The sequence below is a fragment of the Euprymna scolopes genome, chromosome 41 (assembly GCF_053919585.1).
Source record: "Euprymna scolopes isolate OS-2025 chromosome 41, ASM5391958v1, whole genome shotgun sequence".
Taxonomy (NCBI): domain Eukaryota; kingdom Metazoa; phylum Mollusca; class Cephalopoda; order Sepiida; family Sepiolidae; genus Euprymna; species Euprymna scolopes.
The window spans coordinates 17,113,752-17,132,014 of record NC_136522.1 but is presented as its reverse complement, the minus strand read 5'-3'; the positions used below and the strand labels follow the sequence as shown (position 1 = coordinate 17,132,014).

The 18,263-nt window shown below is 33.0% G+C and overlaps 1 protein-coding gene and 1 pseudogene across 1 annotated transcript in view; one reads left to right on the top strand and one right to left on the bottom strand.

Annotated features, from left to right (window-relative positions):
* Nucleotides 1-18,263, bottom strand: part of LOC145266364 (uncharacterized) — a 113,932-nt gene that overhangs the window by 30,285 nt on the left and 65,384 nt on the right. Inside the window, exon 2 of the mRNA XM_080121986.1 lies at nucleotides 10,261-10,295. The gene's annotated coding sequence lies outside the window, so the exon portion shown is untranslated. The remainder of the gene's footprint in view (nucleotides 1-10,260; nucleotides 10,296-18,263) is intronic.
* LOC145266872 (5S ribosomal RNA) lies at nucleotides 7,953-8,071 on the top strand (annotated as a pseudogene).

Below are 18,263 nucleotides of genomic sequence, written 5' to 3'. Positions count from 1 at the left end.
TAAAAATTATTATTATATTATACATATATATATATATGTATATATGTGTATATGTATATGTATATATATATATATATATATTTTCTCTCTTCTTTTTCTCTCTATTTTGTTTTCTCTATATTTTCTTTCTCTATTTCTGTCTCTATTCCTTTTTTCTCTTCTCAATCACTCTCTCCCCATTGTAATTTTCTAACTTTATTTAAATTGCCTCTCCCTTTTTACTTTTTTATTTAATTAAAGTCCTGTGTTTTAAGTTTTTTAACTCCAACTTCTAAAGAGTTCCTACCTAAAATAAAAATCCATTATTCATTGAACTTTTTGAATAGTCAAGTCGCTGCCTGATGATATCTGTTGTTTGATTGAAACAAGTGGCTATTTGTAGCAGCGGGATGTGAGCATGTTTATATAACAATAAACAAGTATATATATATATATATATATATATATATATATATATATATATATATATATATATATATATATCAGGTTAAAAATTTTCAAAAGTAATAACAAGTGAATTCAACGGGCTAATTAGAGTGCTTAATAAAAGAAGAGCAAGATTCTTTTATTAATATTAACACATTTACATAGTCGCAACACTGGACATGCTAATGTTTTGGACAAATAGTCGTTTAAAACACAGGACTGTTAACAGTAGTAACATTTCAAGATCCAAATAATTATTTTCTATGCAAAACAGTTCCACAGCATGTTAAAATTTTGGTACATTTGTTACAGAACCGTTCCTTTATGCAGAAACAAACAAACAATTAATAATAATAATAATAATAATAATAATAATAATAATAATAATAATAATAAAATAATAATGGAGAAACAAACAAACAAATAATAATAATAATAATCATTATTATTATTATTATTAATAATAATTATTATTATTATTATTATTATTATTATTGTTATTATTGTTATTATGTAAATAGCATCTCTTTTCCTATATATACTCTTCAGAAAAATTTGAAATTCTTTGCTTAGATTGAAAAAATTCATGACAATGTAAAGTTCATAAATCAAAGTTTCTAAATCAGGTGTTTCTTCTGTGGAAATATATGTTCCCCCCCCCCGACAAGTAGGGTGACCCTTTAAATTCACCCTTGTCCGTTCGTCCGTTCGTCTGTTTGTCTGTCTGCACTCTTCTCAATAACTACGCTTTCGATTTTTTAGAAATTTTCCACAGACATTAAACATGATGTGAGTAAAAATGTCACAGAACGGGTTTTCCGGGAAAACTCCAGTTACCTCCCTGGGGGTGCTTTTCAGATTAAAATGGCTAAAATTTACACTTTTATGCTTATTAAAAAAAAATTGATGCCTTGGATTGTTATAAAACTTTTCGAAAAGTTGTAATTAACTGATTTCTCTATAATTTTGTTTGTCTATACTTCGCAATAACTCTTGGGTGTGCCCCAGGGACCCTTTTATGGCTTATAAAAACACTATTTTTGGGACTATTTTACCATATTTGTCCAAAATTTTCTTTGTATGTCTATTTAGCAATTTTGCATGGTGCTGAACTCAAATTTAAAATATGTTAAGGCCTTGGGGACTTTTGGGGCTGAATGGGGTGTGTGCAAATGATGGACTTTTTTTGCATGGTTCATTTTCACTAGGATTTGACGTCCCGTGAGGACTTTTGGGGCTAAATGATGGGAGTGGCAAATGCTGAACTTAGTCATTTTTTTATGCCTCGTTCACTGTGCACTCACGGGGGAACATGCACGCTTCACTTGTTATTGCGTTAGAATTCATTTGATTTTACTCTTCGAATTATCACCCACTCAGGTTATTTTTTAATAAAAAGTTAGGGATCTTTATATAGTTGTACGTACAAATTCACTCCTAAACTAATTACCCGAGTATTATGAATATTATCATAAAATTCTGGGCGTAACGTGCCCAAAAGTGGTTTACATTTTGTTTAAATATGCAAAGGAAGTAAAAGTCGGGTGGAAGCCCTTCATATAAAAATTAGATGCCTCAAATTTTTGTCAAATTTTAACAACCGTCAATTGACAACAACATCAGTTTATAAATATTCCCCAATGTCCAGTTTCTTCGGAGTATTTTAAGGGGGTTTAGGGGAGCAAAGTACGGGCACATCTTCTCGTTAGAAAAATTCAAATGTATCTTTGTTCTCTAAACGGAAACATTTATTTCGAACGCACCTCTCTCATTTCAAAGAACTTACTGTTGATTTTATATGCCGGACCTTTCTGCTTGTGCGGTTATAAAACTTCTCAAATTCAATTGTGATGTTACGCTGTATTAGGTGTAAACTTTAGTCAAAATCGCCTGTTCCTTTTTTTCATCGGATTTTTTCGATTATCGGCAATTGATACTTATCGAAGACATTCCGATACAAAACCTATCTAAGAACGCTGCCAGGCATATTAAGTACATTTGTGTGCAGTTTAAAAGAAATATCCGCCTAGACGTGTGAGAGTCCATTGGGAACTCTCTCACACACAGACAAAGTTGCTTTTATAAAAATATTAGATACATAAAAAATAGTTTCCAAAATAGGGGCACTATCGATTGGAAGAAAAATATAAACCGCCTCGATATAGAATGGTTTCTCCTTTGACCAAGGATAGAACAGACTAAGAATAATATCAGAACAGATACTGCACTTTGTTCTCAGCCAAAATAGAAAAATAAATCCATCGAAAGAAATTAACTACCGTATATTTCGGTGTATAAGACGACCGTCAAAGTTAAAAAGAAATCATTTTTAAAAACCAATATTTCATAAGAAACCGTATGTTGCAATCTCTAGCCCAGGCTGAACAAACATGGTTTCGCGAATTAGCAGTCGTCTTGTACCACTGATATATGATAAATTTATGAAAATTTGCTCCAATTTTGTACCTTGTCTTATCTGACGGTTGCCTTATACGCCGAAATGTACGGTAGATAACTAAAGCAACAAAAAGCTATTGGGTAGGTACATAGAGCGAGAAATTGAAATGAGAAGGGAGGAGAGAAAAGCGTAAATAAAGGCTAGAGTAAAAATATGACACAAATATTTTCTTGTAATAATTTTTCTCTTTTTCGTTTTTTTTTTTTGCTTAATATTAAAAAAGACTCAAGAATAATGAAAAAAAGAAGATATGTACCCCATTACTCGCAAAGAGGACAGTAGTCTACATTGCACTGTAGAGAATCTACTGCCGATTTTATAAGTTATTTTTATATAATGGTTTGCATGAAAGTTTAAAATGCAAAAGTAAACTATCATTGTTCCATCGTGCTCTTAACAGAAACATTCATTTTGAACGCGCACCAGTCTTATCAAAGAACCTGCTGTTGCTTTTATACGCCGAGCTCTTTTGCTTGTGCAGTGATAAAGCTTCTCAAATGCACTTTGAGGCTTTGGTAAAAATCCGACTGTTGCTTCTTTGATCGGATTTTTTCGATTATCGATTATCGATTTTCGATTATCGATTATCGATTTGCGATTTTCGATTTTTATTAGATGCACTCCGATACGAAATCTGTCTAAGGATATACAAACACACGTATATTATATTTGTGTGAAATTTCATAAAAATCGGCCACTGAAGTTTCGGAATCAACAGGGAACAAACTAACACACACGCAGATAAAGTGCCTTTCATATATAAATATAAATAAGTCAACCACTACTACTACTACTACTACTACTACTACTACTACTACTACTACTACTACTACTAATAATAATAATAATAATAATAATATGAAGCCATGTGAACTATAACTACTGGAAATGTTGTAAACTGTGCCATCTCATCCCAAAATGGTTTGTACAACATGAAATGAGTATGATGAGCACTAACCAGACCTCCACTGGATGTGTGCGAAGAGTACTGAGACCTTGAGGAGGCTCGTTGCCACCCAAAATCCCAGAGAAGACTAATGATTATTGTCATCGAGAAAATCAATGGTAAGCGGCTGTTGCGATAATGCAAAGCCATTTGCAATACCTATCGAAAGAAGTAGAGAGTAGCGGAAATCTGGGAAGATAAGTTGGCATACCACCGATTATTATCAGTGTTATTCTTAGTGCGTGTTCTACACTTACTCAAAAAGAGTACAAGCGTCGTTATGACAAACAAAATTGTGCAACTCTAACGTTCTTGGCCTTTGGGCCAAGATCAAAGTGCAGTATCTGTCTTCAGATGCTGTACTTCAATTTCTTGTTCTCTGTCAGTGGAGGAGGGGTCCTCCACGACTTAGATAATTTTTCATTTTTGTTCCTTTCCCCCACGTTAAAAAGCGACCCTGGTGTCTAACTCTGTCCCGTGGGGGGCATTGTGAATAGGAACTCTGCATTAGAGTTGTGCCAAAAGTTTGGAATCCAAGTGACGAACAAGTGGTTCTCACATCACCCAGAAGCGGTAGTGGAAAATGAGGCCGTTAAGATTCTCTGGGATTTCATGGTTCAATGTGACCGAGAGATAACTCACAAGAAACCGGATATTGTAGTTGTGAACAAAAAGACCAATGAAAGTCAAATTAGTGACGTGGCTTGCCAAAACGGCATCAGCTTAACAGGCAAAAAAAAACAAACAAAAAACAAAAAACAAAAAAAACGAAACTATGGAACTATCAGAAACTTAGGGTGGAGATTGCTTGGTTGTGGAATAAGAAAATTTCCATCGTACCAATCATCATAGGTGCGATTGGCTCAATTCCAGATGATCTTGAAAAACAGTTGAACTCCTTAGGAATCAAGTACAACATTATCGTACTCCAATGGTCAGCAAACATCCTATGCCAAGTGCTTTCCATCTAGCTCACTAACTTTGGTGCAAAAGCCTGCTCTTGAGTGAAAAAAAAAACCCTGTGTAAAACATTACAATATTGTGAAGTTAACGAACATAATAATAATAATAATAATAATAATAATAATAATAATAATAATAATAATAATAATAATAATTTTGCCGTTCCAGCAGACCACAGAGTGAAGATGGAGGAGACGGAGAAGATAAGCAAATACATTGAACTTGCCAGAGAGCTCAAAAGGATATGGAAAATGAAGAAAGTCAAGATAACACCACTAATAGTAGGAGCACTAGGAACAATACCGAAAAACTTTGGGAAAAGAATGGGAGAGATTGGAATCAGAGGGATGGCCGAGAAAATATAACGGTTAAAAATGATGAAATCTGCTGAAATATTAAGGAAAATCCTTGAATGTGGAAACTAACACGCATGAACTACAGACACAAATTGGACACACAGAAACGGCTACAGACGTAAAACGCAAAGGAACATGACATAATTCAACGGTATAATTACACGAGACAATTCCCCTTTTTTGTGTGTGTCATTATAAACTGGCACCACACCAAGTAAATGAGGAGGGACAATAAAAAAAAAACGAGGAAAGAAAGCACTAACCAGACCTCCGCTGGTTCAGTGCAAAGAGAACTGGGACCTGGGAGAAGTTTATTACTACCCAAATTCCAGTGAAAACAAATGGTTGCTGCTGAGAAATCAATGATAAGCGACTGTTGCGATAACGTATTTTTTTTTTGCAAATGTTACCGAAAGGAATAAAGGGTAATGGAAATCTGGGAACACTTGTTGTCACTCAGACTCCAGAGAACATCACAAGTTCTTTTCAAACAGCAATCTCTGATGATGGCTTGTGTGACTACTCCTAGTGAGTAAATAATAATTTGGAATGGAAAACCGTGCACTAATTGAAATGAAGAATGACCCGGGATTACCTGATCAATGTGACTACTCCTAGTGAGTAAATAATTACCTCATATCAATAAATGATGAAAGACTTACAGTTCTGGATCGGAAGTCATAAAAGCAACATAGATTAAAAGAGATTAGAACAGATTTGCAATGCCTATCGAAAGAGGTGGAGAGTAACGGAAATCTGAGAAGACATGCTGCTACCCAAATTCCAGGGAACACCATCGATTATTATCAATGAATATTCAATAATGACGACATGTGTGAGAACTTCTAGTGAACAACCACAACAACAACAACAACAACAACAACAACAACAACAACAACAATAATAATAATAATAATAATAATAATAATAATAATAATAATAATAATTTGGAATGGAAAATTATGTACTACCTGACAATGAAGAATAGCCTAGGATTGCCGCATCAATAGTCGATGAAAGACTAGGCATACATGATAACTTAAATGTAAGTTCTGAAGTAGTTGCCATAAAAGCAATGCAGATCAAAGAGAATATTGGAAAAGAAATACCAAAGAGAAAAACAACAAATCTCATCGAGACGAAATTTCACAGTAAAAAGGCGAATAGAATGAATACCTACTTGAACAAGATATCTAGTAAGATAATCTGGACACTCCATAGGGTAAACTAAAGTGGAACTGAAGTGTTACATACTGGATGACCCTGTTTCGGATAGCGATTACATCAGCTAGCGTTAATCTTGACAGAGGTCGAACTAAGAACAGGTCGAAGTGACATGAAGTTTTGGAAACACCCTAATTCCCACGAAAAAATGAACAGGAAGCGACGTGTAAAGTTAGATGAGGTCAAATAGGTGAAACCAAAGTAATACCGGCGACATAATGCATGGCGTCACGGATGTCGGAGAGAAACGAGTGTTTTACAGATCAGTCCATTTGTGGAAGTTGCGCAAGACATTGCCAATAATGATCTAATAGCCGAAAGAAAAACATTGATAATCGCCAAGAGCGAAATGCCTTCGTAAGATTACTGTTCGCTCTGACTTCCTAATTGTCTTTAATATGATAGTGAATTAATTAAGAAAATACTAGTCTATCTTTATGTAACGTGTCCGTATAATCCTCACAATCAAGAGAAGCGCTACTAAAAGCAGTAAATATGGTTATAAATATGATTATTGTTATATATTGTATATTTATATTTGAATCAGTTTTTTTTTTTTTACTCAATTGGGGTTAAATTACATTTATTTGTAAGGAAAGTACATTAAAATAAATTAAAACAAAAAATATATAACAATAATCATATTTATAAACATATTTACTGCTTTTAGTAGCGCTTCTGTGGATTCTGACGATTTATTATACTTTTTCCGTGTCATTACATTTCAACCACTCGGACCCACATGTTGTTTAGTTCTTCGTCGCAAAGCAACAAACAAGCAAAAAAAAAAAAATGTTAAATAAAAATCCGACTCGCCATGTTTTAAAGTTCAAATAAAATGCATTTATTTATGGTTCTTCCAAAATAACACATTACACACATTACATTATATTTCAAAAGCCTTTTCGCACACACACACACACACACACACACACACACACACACACACACACACACACACACACACACACACACACACACACACGCGCGCGCGCGCGCGAGCTTTCTGCTTTCGTGTTCACACGTCCTTCTTTCTCGGTCGCACTTTTTCTTCTGTTCTTGACCATGTAGTGTATTTTTTTATTTTTTTTGCTTTAAATGCGGCTGCTGTATTTCTCGCCTGTCGACACTCTGTTACAATAAGAGCGTACCGCTTCGTTTCATCTCATGTGTATCCATTTCTCTCTTCAAATTTGAATTTGTGATAGAGATGAAACATTTATGTCATGATAAATACAGTAATCATTGCAATGCAATTTGCAATCCCTTCTGACCCATTCGGGCGGAATAAAATACAGGAGGCATTACATTTTGGAGGTTCCTCGTATTATGCAAAGTGTTCTTCAGAATTGCCTGATCTATTCCCTGCTTCATTTGTTCCAGCTTGTTTGACTCATAATGACGAGGAACCTTCTATTGGTCTTCATCAATTAGTTGTTCTGATATCGCGCAGTAATACAACTTCCTATTTTAATAGCTTCTTTCCAAGAACTGCAAGCTCGTGGAAACCTCTTCCAGTTGACTGCTTTCCTTCTGCCTATACCCGTGGTCTTTTCAAGACTAAGCATAATAGTTATCTATATACGGCATAATCACGTTGACACACCGGTTCCCGTCAGATCACCGAAGTTAAGCAAGGTTGAGCCTGGTGATTACTAAAATGGATGACCAATTTAGGAATGCCAGGTGCTGTATGTAGGAGGGCGTCGACACTTCCCTGCAAAAAGTTGCAAAAACCTAACGTCGTCATCTCCCCTAACGGGGATATACATGTGACTGGGGACCGCTTGTGAATTTCATACTCCCATGAAACTTCCTCCGAAGGAGGAAGCCGGTTAAACCCTGAATAGAGTTGGTGCTGACTGCACACACATAATAGTTATCTCCTGTCTTTGTAACAATCATTTTTCGTTCTCTGTTCGCTCCATACACCAAGTAGCTTCATGCCTTGTCCAAGGCGATTTTTATGAAGAAAAGATCGAAGATGAGAACAAATATCCACATACAAATGGTGAAGCCATTGTTTCATGCAATATGATACAACAGAATTATACAATAATACTACCGGTGAAAGGAACCGGCAACTTTTGTTCAATTTATTGTATGCAAAAAATCATTTACAATAGGTATTATTTTATTTTATTTATTTTATACTATCCCAAACAAGACATATTGCCACTGAAACATAAGGGGCTACTGTGATAGGAGTCGGATTAATAGGAGACAACCTGGATCAGGAAGCGAACAGCACGATATTTGTTCATCTTACATTTAAATTACTGCGTGTTGATACGATTGGTCAAACATGGAAGGAATTTCAAAAGCAAACGGCCAGAGAAAAGAAAGGATCGGAGTAGAAAATAGATTTCAGCATCTGGGGAGCAATGCAGTGAAGGGGTGGAATTTTGCTGTCGATCGAGTATGTCGGGAATATTTATGTAAAAGAGACAAGCGTAACCGAACTTTCTTGATCTGAGCTCATCGAGCTAATACCTAAGGACAGACATTCATTTCTGATAGATAGATAGATAGATTAGATTAAATTATTATCCCTCTAAAATAATTCACAATCATTGCTTAATATTTCACAAATTTGATAAGACGCAACTGGAGAAGGTTGCAGGTTGCAGCGGCCGAAACATTGTGAGAATAACATCCAGCATAAAAATAATAGTTCGAATTATCTAAATATTACAGATTAGCAATCTTCATCTGAAAATTCCGAAACAAAAATGGGGTCTACGTTTAATGTAGACCCCGTTTTTGTGTGTCGGTGTCATTGTATGGATGAAAATGTTGCCATGTATATGTGTGTGTATGTGTGTATGCGTGTGTGTATGTATGTATGTATGTATGCGTGTGTGTGTATATGTGTGTGTATTTGTGTGTGTGTATTTGTGTGTGTGTGTATGTGTGTGTTATGTATGCAGTAGTTAACTTTAACAAATAATGGAATGTTTCCCATTTAGTTATCGACTTGCTTTAGCGCACACAGGTGTGAAATCGTTAAGGTTAATGTGTCTCCACATGGCCCCACGGATAAGCCGCCGACACCAGATGTCGTGTGTGCCGAGGATTTTTCGTTCATCTGATCTTCATATGCCCGTATCGTCATTTTCTCACTGGCGACCGTCGATGGGGAGCACACTGGTCCACAAGTATAAAAATCAAATAAAATATGACCCAGGAAAAAAAAACCACAGACTTCGATACTTTATATTTACAGTTGGACTATGGTTGTGTCCCCATCAACTCTCTACGCGCTAGTCCACATGTACGTTCTGTCGAGGCTGTGTCAGTTACTTCCCATTAGTTCATCTCCCCATCTTTTTCACGAACCATCCGAGCGACCAACTGCCCTCGGTTGCATCCAAAATTCAACTGTCCACCTCGGAGTTCAGGCCTCGACTAAACTTCGTGCCCGACTGACCCTGCTCCATCAAGTGTCGTTCCTTTTGTTCGATCCTTAGTCCATTGTTCAGTCCTTTTGCTATCGCGATTCGTCACCTAATTTAAACCTTACCTTTATTTCTCTTTGTCTGCGTTAAGAACAAGTTCTTATTCATTGTCTATGGATAACTTCTTTTATTACTCGCTAATCTTTAGATCTCTCCACATTCCGTCAGATGTCTTAAATAACCCTTATTTATATTCTTAGTATCCTCAGTACTGAGCAGTAACTCTTCAGCCTTTACAAAAGGTCACTTAGGACTGATTATAATTTAGCACTTTATCAGTTGCGTCACGGGTCCATAGTCTCTGATTTAGCTTCAGTGAATTCGAATGTTTGGTCAACTGAACTACGGATGCATTTAAGTGTAAAAAAAAGAAAAAAGAAAAAGAAAGAAAAATATACCGAATAGATTTAATAATGAAAATATACTTACAAAGTTTGGCGTTCACGGGAACTGAAATAATCCTGCTGAAAAATTGAAAAAAAAATCATTTAAGTATTACTTTATTCACTATAAAATATTTCAATAATAAAAAGATCTTTTAAATATTAATTTATTCACTATACATTATTTCAATAATAAAAAAAATAAGAGCATAAAACATGAGAATATACATTTCTGCCTGACAACGTAAGAATGGACCAAAGTTTTAATCTAGGTTCCACATTTCCACTTAATTGTCGTGAAAGATAAATGAGGATGGAAAAACTGAGGGAGAGCACAAACCAGACGGTGAGAAGGATATTAGAACCCCGAGGAGACTTATCAATATTCACATTCCAAAGACCAATAATAGTTGACAGTGAAAATCAATGGTAAGTGGCTGTTGCAACAAGGCAAAATCATCTTGCAATGATTATCGAAAAAGTCAGAGATTACTAGACATCTAAGAAAACTTGTTATCAAGGAAACACCTGTTATTGTCAGTGAAGAATGCGTGTTATTAGCTTGTGTGAAAACTCCTAATAAGCATATAATAATAATAATAATAATAATAATAATAATAATAATGCACATATCTCCGACAAACCCGCTTAACAACAAAATCTCGCCCCTTCACTGTTGAGGTGCCTAAATGCCAGAAAGCTTCATACTCTTATAGTTTCTTCCTTAGAACACTTTGGAATTCCCTTCCTGCTTCCTGACTGTACTGATATGCAGAAGTTTAAATGTAACGTAGGCCAACATCTTGTTCATATTTCCTAAGCAACGTCAAGGTGAAGATTTTCCTTGTTAGAGGTGAATGAGAGTAAAAAAAATATAGGACCATGGGGAGGCTTATTGTCAGCAAAATTCCAGTGAAGACCAATAGTCGCTGCCAATGAGAAATCAATGGTAAGTGGCTATTGCGATAACGCAAATTCATCTAAATGATTATCGTACTGAAAATCTTGGGGAGACTTGTTATCACTCAGACTCCAAGTAACACCACAAGTTGTTCTTAAAGAGATATTTTGATAATGACCTGTGTGACTACACCTAATAATAATAATAATAATAATAATAATAATAATAATAATAATAATAATAATAATAATAATAATATATATATAAAATATAAATATAAATGTTAATAATAATAATATTACTGGTAATAATATTATTAATATTAATATATTTAATGACAACAATATTAATAATGTAATCATAATAATATTATTATTAATAATAATGTCAAAAATAATATTATTAATAATATTAATATAAATATTAAAATAATATCATTAATAATAATATTAATAATAATATTAATTAATATTAATAATATTGATTTTAATAATATTGATATTAATAATATTAATATTAATAATATTAATATTAATAATATTAATATCAATAATAATGATTTTAATAATATTAATAATATCATCAATAATATTAATAATTACAATGATATTAATATTAATAATATTATTAATAATACTAATATTAATAATATTATTAATAATATTATTAATAATATGAATATTAGTAATATTACTACTAATCAAATGGCTCATACTTAATGTTTAACTTCTTCGGTTTAACATTTACAGTCAACATTAATTATAATCAATATAGAGATACAGTAGAACCCCGGGATACGGCATTAAAAATAAGAAACAGTACAGTATATAACACATATGTATATAACTAAATAACATGACAAATAACACCGCAAGACGCGGCAAGCACCGTAACCAATGGTCTGTAAAAACGTCGTATACCACATCACAACCTAATAAGGTATCAGGGCAACCGTATCCCGGGGGTCTATTGTGCTGTAAAGTCTCGCAGCAAAGAAGTTGGACTCTCTCTATCGAGCTATACAACATCTCACACCAGCCAGTATCGTACATAACTGTAGTATTGTTTTCATATCAAAGCTAGTGCACCAACCACTAGTTTCTGATTCTTAGGTGCAAGAAAAGAAAGAGTCTCTAACCTTAGAGGTTTTGCACTGTTTGCAAAACTCCAGCCTCTATCCCATCGCCACAATGTTGTAATCTTTGTACTTCTTTTACAAATACTTCCACAGTATATATTTCGAAAACATTCCCGCATTTGTACCCTTTCTATAAAAATTTGTACCCTTTCTATATAAATTTGTACCCTCTCTCTATAAATTTCAACCCTTTCTATATAAATTTGTACCCTCTCTCTATAAATTTCAACCCTTTCTATATAAATTTGTACCCTCTCTATATAAATTTGTACCCTTTCTATATAAATTTGTACACTTTCTATTTAAATTTATAACTTTTCTATATAAATTTGTACCCTCTCTATATAAATTTGTACCCTGTCTATATAAATTTGTACACTTGCTATATAAATTTGTACCTTTCTATATGAATTTGTACCCTCTCTATATAAAATTATATCCTTTTATGTAAATTGGTACACTTTCTATATAAATTTGTCCCCTTTCTGCATAAATTTGTACCCTTTCTATATAAATTTGTATTCTCTCTATATAAATATCTACATAAATTTGTACTCTCTCTATGTAAAGTTGTACCCTTTCTGTATAAATTTGTACCCTTTCTATATAAATTTGTACTCTCTATATATAAATTTGTATCCTCTCTATATAAATTTGTACCCTTCGTATATAAATAATTTCTATATAAATACTCTCTCTATAAATAATTTCTATATAAATAATTTATATATAAATAATCTATATAAATAATTTATATATACAAATCTATATAAATAATTTATATATAAATAATTTGCATATAATTATTTCTATATAAATAATCTATATAAATAATTTCCATATAAATAATCTATATAAATAATCTATATAAATAATTTCTATATAAATAATCTATATAAATAATTTCTATATAAATAATTTCTATATACATAATTTCTTTATAAATAATTTCTATATAAAAAATCTATATAAATAATCTGTATAAATAATTTCTATATAAATAATTTCTATATAAATAATATCTATATAAATAATATCTATATAAATAATATCTATATAAATAATATCTATATAAATACTTTGTATATAAATAATTACTATATAAATAATTTCTACATAAATAATATCTATATAAATAATTTCTATATAAATAATTTCTATATAAATACTTTGTATATAAATAATGTATATAAATAATTTCTATTTAAATAATTCAGAAAAAAAAAGACCAACATCAAAATTCGAGAGAAATAAAAAAAACCAAGAAAAAAAAAACAAACTAAAAAACCCAACAACTTTATAGTTAAATGTTTAGAAATTACAAAAGAATTGGAATCGATAATTGTATCGGAATCGGGAATTGTATCAGAATCGGGAAAATATTGGAATCGTCCCATTACTAATGTAGATGTAATGTTAACAAATATCGTTCTGCAGAACTCTTCACTCAAGATGCCTGCTATGGCAATGTACCTTGGTCAGGTTGAATGAACGTGAAAGAAAAATCCCAATAAAAATCTGGATATTGAACTTTCAAGAGAGAGAGAGAGAGAGAGAGAGAGAGAGAGCGAGAGAGAGAGAGAGAGAGAGAGAGAGAGAGAGAGGAAGAGCAAGCAGCCCCCGCAATTCAATTTGTAAAACGATTCGGTGTTCATTTTTGGAATTTCCATATTTGGTGTGATGCGCGAGGAAACCCTCGAGAGAAATAAAACTCCGTTGTTTATTTTAAGACTTGCAAAGGGAGACAATCTTAATTGGGAAGAGTCAGATAAGGAGACAATGTTTTCATAATATTAGATGTTCGTATCTTATGACGCGATCGTTTGAAAATCATCCTCCCTCCCAGAGAGAGAGAGAGAGAGAGAGAGAAAGAGAGAGAGAGAGAGAGAGAGAGAGAGAGAGTTTAAAAAGTATTAATATATATATATATATATATATATATATATATATATATATATATATATATATATATATATTAGTGGCCTGGCATTGCCACAGCGGAAACAACTAAGGAAAAATAACTGTAAGCAAAATTCATCATAAAGCAGCAAAACTAAAGCTTCCAGGACACTATACATACAAATGTAGGAAAATTTGCGCATATTTTATTGGTTTGAAAATATAGGTTCTTTTTTACCAATTTTCATAACATTTCAACCATAGAACTCTATTATAATCTTCAAATAGCCTGCAAATTTTCATGTACTTTCGTCCCATAGAAAGACATGAGCATTTCAATATTCAATTTGACTACGAATATATATATATATATATATATATATATATATATATATATATATATATATATATATATATATATATATATATATATGCGTGTGTGTGTGTTTTATTTCAACTTCGGTAGTATATATATATATATATATATATATATATATATATATATATATATATATATATATATGCATACACACACAGACACACACACACACACACACACACACACACACACACATATATATAGTCATCCATATACAGTACTGTTTCGCTGTTTCACAGCTCATCAGCCGGGATCGAAACCCGATCGCCTAAATGACAGTCGGAGCTTCTACCCGTTGCGCTATACAGCTGCTGATATGCGGGCAGTGAATTAACAATGTTTTGACATTTCCAAATAACTAAGCTCAATTTGTTTACACAAAGAGCGTCGCTTCATACGCTAAGTATAATTTGTATATCACTACCCAATATGCTCAACCTAAGATAGTCATTCACATGCAGTACTGTTTCGCTGCTCATATATATATATATATATATATATATATATATATATATATATATATATATATATATATATATATATATAATGATTGCAACGTTTTGCCAGACGAGTGCAACTCCATCAGGCACTTAAAATCCATGAGCCCAAAAATTACCTTTTTTTTTTAGTCCTACCGGTGAATTCACACGCTCAAGCAGGCATGACACCGAAGACGGCCAATGAGATCAATTATCACATGCTTCCAGCATTTCAAGCCTCCACACGTCACAACTTTTCCATCGCTACAGGACCATTTTTATAGACAAATGCTTCAGGGAGTATCGATACACAGATGATGTTACATAGTCTTAGCTTTGTACGACAGCTAAGTCTCTCTCGGTTAAAAATGTTGAGATCCAGCAACAAGCAAGATCAAGATAGCCAGCAATAAGTTAAACTGCAGACCAGCATAATGCGGGTACTGGTCTCCCGCTTCCTGTTTTTTTTTTAAAATCAGAGATTTGCATTTCCCAGAAAAGTTGCCTTCACCACGGCTTATGGGAGCCCTCTCCACCCCCAACACACACATACATACATACATACATACATACATACATACATACAAACGTTTATCCACCGCGCACGCACGCACACACACACACACACACACATATATATATGCGCGCGCGTGTTCGTTCGTGTATGTGTATATATAATGGATACTCCCATCGATTGCGACGTATGATCCCCACCACAACAACTATGATATTCAGAAATCCACAAAGATGATTTGTTTTTAGTGGTAAAGGCCTTGTGTAGAACGAACCACACATATTGGCACAACTACTAATCTCAGTCGGTACAATGACTGCTGCAAGACAAAGCAGATGGTAAACCTCAGGTTTTTACATCAGAGGTTCCCCTCTCCTAGATACATGTCTTAATGAAGACTGAAAGTTCATCTCTCGCAGCGGACTAAACGCTCTTCCAGATATCAACTTGAAAATTTCTATGTCCTGGCGGTATATATATATATATATATATATATATATATATATATATATATATATATGTATATATGTATATATGTATATATATATATAAATACACACACATATAAACACACACACACATACATATATATATATATATATATATATATATATATATATATACAGACATATAATATAACAGATACAAATAATAATTAAATAAAACTAATATATAATTACAAACAATCTATATATTATATCGATTATAGCTGATGGCACAGAAGTCACTTATTTTTTTAATAAATAACTTTACCAATAATTCTTCATGAGTTTTAGTTTCAGTTTGATTATAGCTGAAGGAACACTAGTTATACACACACACACACACACACACACACACACACACACACATATATATATAGTAAGTTATAAAATATATATGGCGATTAAGCTACACTGAATATTCCGCGTTTCATCTACTCTAGGACTCTTCAGGATTATGCGCATATATATTTTATAACACTAATTAGCTCTACCTACGTATGGAGCACTTTTAAAGTAAATACTTAAAGTTTACGCATAAAATTTATACTTTCGTATATTAATTTTATGTGAGTAAATGAAGTAGTTATATATATATATATATATATATATATATATATATATATATATATATATATATATATACTAGCGGGAGTACCCGGCGTGGCCCGGGTGTTTGTAGGTGTGTGTGTTGGAGGGGTGGTGTGATCAAAACAACCCTGTTAAAAAAAAAAAAACGTTGGCCAGGTATTTAGAGGTGTAAAAGAAAAAAAAAGTTTTAGTAGGAAAGTAGGCTTGAACCCCGAACCTTTGACGTGGAGATGGAAACGAAATGGGGAAAAACCCTCTGGGACCTAACCAACTCGGCCACGAGAGAAGAGGAATGTTAAACCTCTTAATTTAACGTTTATAAAATGAATTAACAGGTTCGAGAACCTTAAGTCGCGTGATGTTTGACCTTGAAATATGACGTGGCTGCAAGCCAGTTTTCCCTTGTTTTATACTGAAAAGCGAAAGATACACGGGACGCTCTAAAAATCTGGAAAAAATAACGCGTGAAAGTCGGGCAAATTAAACAGACAGGCGATCCCCGTTCGTAGCTCATATATATATATTATCATTTAGACGTGATATAAAAAGTTTTAAGAAGGAATGAGCCAACCGAAAAGTCCAGCGAAAAAAGCCTTTTACAGGCATACACAAAAAGCGAACACACATACATACATACATACATGCACACATTTTCGCCTATATATATATATATATATATATATATATATATATATATATATTGACTCTATAATAATATATACAAAATGTGCATGAATTAAAATATCATATTTAAGCGTATTTTACGACCGAGCTACGCCGGGCGTCTCTGTTAGCTTAGATAAATACTTTTGCAGCTTTAGCAAAAGAGCTACAATCATATCAGGGCGTCTTCATTTGCACTGAGCAGCCATAGAATGCCAACATCAATATGTTACATACGAAAAAGTCCGTTGTGGAATTTCCACAGATTCCGCAAGTAAATAAATAATAGACTCAATCACACTCCTTCTTATCGTTCTTCTTCTACCACACTCCGTCGATTCTTTTTTCCTCTACCAAACAACTTGGGAAAGATCATAAAATCAAACGAACGAAGCGTCGTCTAAAACACTATTGATGATGATCAAAGAAGCACTCGAGGAATCGCCGAGATAGGATGACTCCGTGACATTATATACAATTTACCAGCTGAGTCTAACAGAATAGCTCGCCATATCGAGAAAATCACTAGAAAAGCACAACATTAAAACGAGAAGACCCTTATATTTTATTATCCATACTTGAATAACGATGCCCTGCCTATCGCTCTCTCTCTCTCTCTCTCTCTCTCTCTCTCTCTCTCTCTCTCTCTCTCTCAGTATCTCTCATATATATATATATATATATATATATATATATATATATATATATATATATATATATATAATTTATTTATACAAACATTGATGGCTACATATGTGCATACATGTTTCTGTAATCACCCGTTATTGGGGAGATTACGTCTTCAGGCCAAGAATTACCCTAGAAAACAGGTTTTCTAGGGTAATTCACAGCTCATATATAGAGTGAAACAGCTGTAATGAAAAAAGAAACAGGAAATAAACGAAGGTTATAAAAAAGAAAACGCGAGTCTTTGAATTTTCAACAAAAATTTTGCACTATATATATATATATATATATATATATATATATATATAGTGCAAAA